The sequence below is a fragment of the Pongo abelii genome, chromosome 3 (genome assembly GCF_028885655.2).
Source record: "Pongo abelii isolate AG06213 chromosome 3, NHGRI_mPonAbe1-v2.0_pri, whole genome shotgun sequence".
NCBI lineage: Eukaryota > Metazoa > Chordata > Mammalia > Primates > Hominidae > Pongo > Pongo abelii.
This window is the reverse complement of record NC_071988.2, coordinates 91,339,066-91,345,065: the sequence shown is the minus strand read 5'-3', so window position 1 is coordinate 91,345,065 and position 6,000 is coordinate 91,339,066.

Genomic DNA, 6,000 nt, shown 5'->3' with positions numbered 1-6,000 from the left:
GGTACTGTCATTGAAAAGTTTTACTTGGTGGTCTTCCTTTGCTTTATGTTGAAAGATCTTTCTTGAGAGGCTTTTTGGAAAATTCGGAGTAAATGAATAACTAATAATTACATTCATAAACTAAATGTGAATTCTGTCTTAAAATGTTTAATAAATTTTTGGATAGTGGGGACAATAAAAAATAAGACAGCAGATATCATGACTTAATGAACATCAGGCTTTTAAATTATTGGAGCCACGTATGTATTTAGAAGAATTGTTATCACTGCTTTAATTGTGAATTTAAATTATGCAGTTACTGATTCCTACTCAGTAGACATATAGATTTGCCAAAAAAGTAAAACAAGCTTTACTATTTTCTTGCAATGCATAGTATATAGTTAAAATTTAGACTGATTTTGGAAGGAAAAAAATAAGAACATCGAATTATGGTGTTGATTTCTTGTGTCCCTGGATTGCCTTGTTACACAACTGTGGCTTCTAGACCAGCAGCATCGGCATCACCTGGAATCTGTTGGAAATGTAGAATTTCAGTCTCCACTGCAGACACACTGAATTGAATTTGCAGCCCAGCAAAATCCTTGCGTGATTTTCCTGCCAATCAGAGCACTGGAGAGAAAGGGGAGGGGAGGAGAGAGAAAAGTGAGAGGTGGGGAAGGAGGAAGAGGGAAGGAGAGAGACAGAAAGGGAGGAGAGGAGACTAGAGGGGAGGGAAGGGGAGGGGAGGGGAGGGAAGGGGAGGGAAGGGGAGGGAAGGGGAGGGGAGGAGAGGAGGGGAGGGGAGGGGAGGAGAGGAGAGGAGAGTAGATAGGGATGAGTAGAGGAAGGGAGGTGGAAAGAGTGGAGGAATGAGATAGAGTAAGGAATTGGAGAGGGATGTGGAGTGAGGAGAAGGGAAGAAGGAGGGCTTGTGGATGTTTTAAGACTGTGTTATTTTAACGTATATTCTAAAATTGTGGTTTGAAGACGGGCAAGTATGAGGGTTGGGTTTTTACAAATGATATATCTGTACCAACCATCCTAACTCCAATATGGTTATTCCTCTCTCAACTTTAGTAGTAATATTGTAAAATATTATATTGATCATTTTGGGGTCAATTTAATTAACTTCAATTTTAATTAAATTGAAGTGGGCTGGTTCTTTCCAGTAGTGTTAAGTTCACGTTTTCTGGAGTATTCATGAAGAGGCCAGATAATCACTTGTTTTCTACAATTTACTTCCTCCACATCCTGTTTGCCTCCTTTATTTTAGTAAAACGTACTCAAGACTTTACTCCTATGAAAAGGTGGAAAGTTAATTGGATTTAGACTATTTCTGGAAATGTTCACTTTTATATTTTAGATAAGTCAGGAGGCTAGGCCAGAAATGATTGTGCTTGCCAGTACTTGACTGATTTTATTTGCATAGAAAGAAATCTTTTTCTAAAGGAAAAATCCCATTGATATGTAAAAGGATACGGCAATAACAGAATTTAGTGAGTGCTTACTATATTACAGACACATTACATAATCTCATATGCTACTAAAAATTATTAGTTCAGTATGCTAAGTCCTCATTTAACATTGTTGATAGGTTCTTGGAAACTGTGACTTTAAGTGAAATGATGTCTAAGGAAACCAATGGCTAATGGATATAAACAAGAGTTAAATTCTTATGGTATGTTTCTGCTCACAAAACCATCACCAAACTTCTAAATAAAGACCAAAACACTTCTAATATTAAACACTGAAATAAATGTGAGTCATACATACATTTAAGAAGGTTAATAAAAACAAGTAAGACAATTAATTACCCAACGATTCCAGTTCAGGGCTGCAGGTGGCCAGAACGTGCACATCTCTGGAATGTGAAAGGAAACTGGAGTACCTGGAGAGATGCATGCAGACCAGGGGGAGAATGTGCAAATTCCGTAGACAGTGGCTCCAGCTGGATTCGATATACATTTTTCCTCATGAACGTTGTAACTAACAACGTTTAACTAAACGATGTTATGTGAGGACCTGCTGTACTAGCATTTTCCCAGTGCTGTTTGAGAAAACACCAGAGAAACAATTTGCCTTGAGCTACATTCTTTTTAATTAATGAACCTGAAATTCTAACCTATTGTATCTTATTCTAGCATTAATTCAATTTTATCTGATTCCAGATCCATATTATTTAACCACTAAACCTATATACTCTACTATGTATTATGCATATTTTTGTCTGAGTTTATGAAATATTTTATAACAAAACAATTTAGAGCTCATTTGTTACATCCAGGGTAAATCATAAGTTACCTGTATCCATTAATGGTGTACACAAAACAGAGGTATATTGATCACCAGAAAACCAAGGACTCTATTCTATAGTTAGGTGTTTAATATGAACATTGTTTTGATCATATTCAAGGTCATTTAAATGCTAAGGAAAAATGGAAAAACACAGTTTCAATTAATAAATATTTTTGGTTAATAATAAAAACTTTTCATAAAACTTTTTTTGCTAGTTAAAAGAAATGAGAATCCAATTATATTTTGAAATAGAAACAACAGTAAAACATTATAAGTAAAACTAGCCAATACATTTATAAAATATTAAATTCAACATTGAACACTAATTGAATGCTAATGAAATGTTGATAGAACTATTCCAAGAGAAATACTTACACTTTCTCATAGTCAAAAGAGTTAGATACTTGGAGATGACAGTAATACGATTTAATTATTCAAATAATGTAATTAATTTTTCTCACTAATTAATTAATTACCATTTTATTTTTATTATTTTCCCAAAACTTTGTTATTATTTCAGGGTTTTGAATGTGTCATGTATGCATAAAATAATTCATGTGAAACTGTTGAAACTGAGTGGGAAGCATTACATTTTATATATAACGACTACTTGCTTGAAAACAACCCTCTGTTTCAATTTATTTAGAAGTGGTGGCTTATTTCCTGTTAAATGTCTTAATAATAATGTTAACATGAAGAAACATTTTTGAATGATTAAACTATGCCAAATTCTTTAGAATATTCTTTCATCAATTCTATATATGAATTTGTAAGATTCTAAGTCATTATCTTCTTTTTTGAAGATGAGGAAATCTGAGGCTTAAAGGAGTTAGGCAGAGTTTTAGGATGTGGGAAATTTGGGATTAAGACCCTTATGAAGAGCAACCCATAACCTCCATATTGCATATTTATTTGGTCCTTCTATTTGGATTGAGACTAATTCTACTCTCCCTCCCTATGTAGATGGAGGTTAATTTCTCATGAATTATATGTCACTGTTCTTCATATATCTAAAATAATTTATGAAATCATACTTTAGTTATTCATGCTGTAGGCAAGAAAAGTTTAAATCATTTTAAATCATTAATAATTCCTCTGACATCTCCATGTATAATCTCTGATTTACCGTTTTATTATCTTTTATGATCGGCTCAAAGGTGCTGTATTTCTTTGATCCTTAGGTGCATGTTTTTCATATTTAAATATCCTCAACTCATGATCTATCTAATAATAGATGTCTCCTTACTGTGTTTAGATTGTTTTAAAAATAGTGAATTTTTTATTAAATTGACATTTTAATGTCCTGTAAAATATTACATCAGATTCTTCATTGAAACAGAAGAAATGTGTAAAAAGAAAAGCACAGGAAGAGAGTGGCAGGATGTAACTTTGATTTTAGTGAGAATATATTTATTGTCCAAGTAATGAAAGCAATGCTGTACTTTCACACAATGGAAGAGATAAACACCCCTAAGAAAAGAAGCTGCATTGTTTTGTGGTTGAGATGTATAGAGAAGTTTTATTTCACATGGCAAGCAATGAACAGGAAGGCGAAAAAACAATGAAATGTTTTGGAAAAAAGAAATACATTTCAAAGCAATGAGATATATGACCCAACCCTACATAGACATATATATTGACAATGTAATGTTGATACTTCTTTTGGGCTTTTGAACTTCACATTTTTCTTTGTAGTATGATAAGTAAATCTTAGATAATATTTAATATTAGCATTGTCATGCACAGTGCTTATGCTGTGTATTATTTTTATGACTCCTTAACCTACTTTCCCCTTCACAAATCATTGAATTTTAATTAATCAATGGTTTATTTAAGATACAATCAGTATAGCTTTCCACAAGAAACTTTACTGCCATTCTTTGAATAACTTCTTCTCCTCTGGCACATATATGAAGAGAACAGAGGGAATAAAGTTGTTGCTAACAAAATTACCTTATTTCCAAGATTAATGATAAGCAAATAATTCTTCTGAAAGGATCTAATGCCTAGATTTACAGCTATATAAACTCTTAAAAATTCAGGGCCTGTTATCTTTAAACATACCAGTCTTTTCATCTAAGCACCACTAGTAATTTATATCATTACTCAAAGAATTAATGGCTTTCATATCCTTTATCATTTCGAGAAGTTTTTAATCTCCTCTATTATAAAAAAGGGAGCACAGCATGACAGATTTGCAGTATTCTTTGTAGATGTCTTCTTTATCTCTTTAATTTAAAAAAGAGATATTCCAGACTGCTAAGAAGCAATGTTTGTCAATATAAATACAGTGAACGTTTCCTTTGTAGAATAGTAGAATTGCTTTTGTACTTTTATTGGAAAAATATCTCTTAAATATATGATTCACTTATTCAAATACTTTATTCTCCCTGTTAAACTTGCGCATGAGACACAGTGATTCACTTGCAGAATTTCGGGAGGACAGAGATGACTCTGACATGATCCCTTTTACTGCTGTGTAAAAAACACATTAGGAGGATGTGGAAGACTTAAGAAAGGAGAGGTTAGGAGGTGAAGGTGATTGTGATAATCAGTGAGAGATTATGGTGGTTTGTATATGATAGTGATAAGGAGGGATGGCAAAAAATGAGTAAGACCTACTTGATAGCACAATAGTCAATAATAACTTAATTGTATATTTTAAAATAACTTAAAGAATGTAATTGGATTATTTGTAATTCAAAAGGTAAATGCTTGAGGGAATGCATACTCTATTCTCCATGATGTGCTTATTTCACATTGCATGCCTGTATCAAAACATCTCACGCACCCCGTAATATATACATCTACTATGTATCCACAAGAATTAAAACAAAGAAATGTTTGGATTCTAGATGTATGTTGAAGTTGGCATTTCCAAAATACGTTGTCATGTCAGCTATTGGGGTTTAGAAAAAGAGTATAATTAAGAAAGACTTTTAAGTGTTTTGCTTGCACAACTGAAGGACTCAAGTTTTGAGTTACTAAGAGGAGGAAGATAGCAGTAGGGAGAGATCCTGTGGGGAGGTAATCAGTAGTGGAGCATTAGACAAGCATTGTATTTAAGTTGTTTACTGGACAGCTAAGTAAAAACGTGTAAATATAGTAATGATTCCATGTTTAATGTTTTGACAAATTGACAAATTGTTTTTCAAAGCAGCAAAGCAGCTATACTATTATATATACTCACTAGCAATGTATGAGGGTTCTGATATCTTCAGATCCTCATCAACACTTGTTTTCTGACTATTTTTATTCTAACCGTGTTTGTAGGTGTGTGAAGTGATATCTCACTACGATTTCTATTTGCATTTCCCTGATGACTAATGATGTCGAGCATCTTTTGTGCTTATTGGCAATTTGTATATCTTGTCATGAGAAATGTCTGTTGAAATCTTTTGCCCATTTTTAAATTGTGTTATTTGTAAGAATTCTTTATATTCTGAATACAAGTCCTTTATTTGGTATATGATTTGTAAATATTTTCTTTCATTATATGTGGATTGTCTTTTCATTTTCTTGATGGTGCTTTTTTGATGCGCAAAAGTTTTAAATATGTATTGAGTTCCAATTTATCTATTTTTTATTTTGCCATTTGTGTTTTTGGTGTAATATCTGAAAACCCTGTGTAATTAATGGTTGTGAAGATTTAATCTTGTGCTTTATACCAAGAGTTTTTATAATTTTTATTTTTTTAAATAATTTTTATAATTTTATAATTTTCAC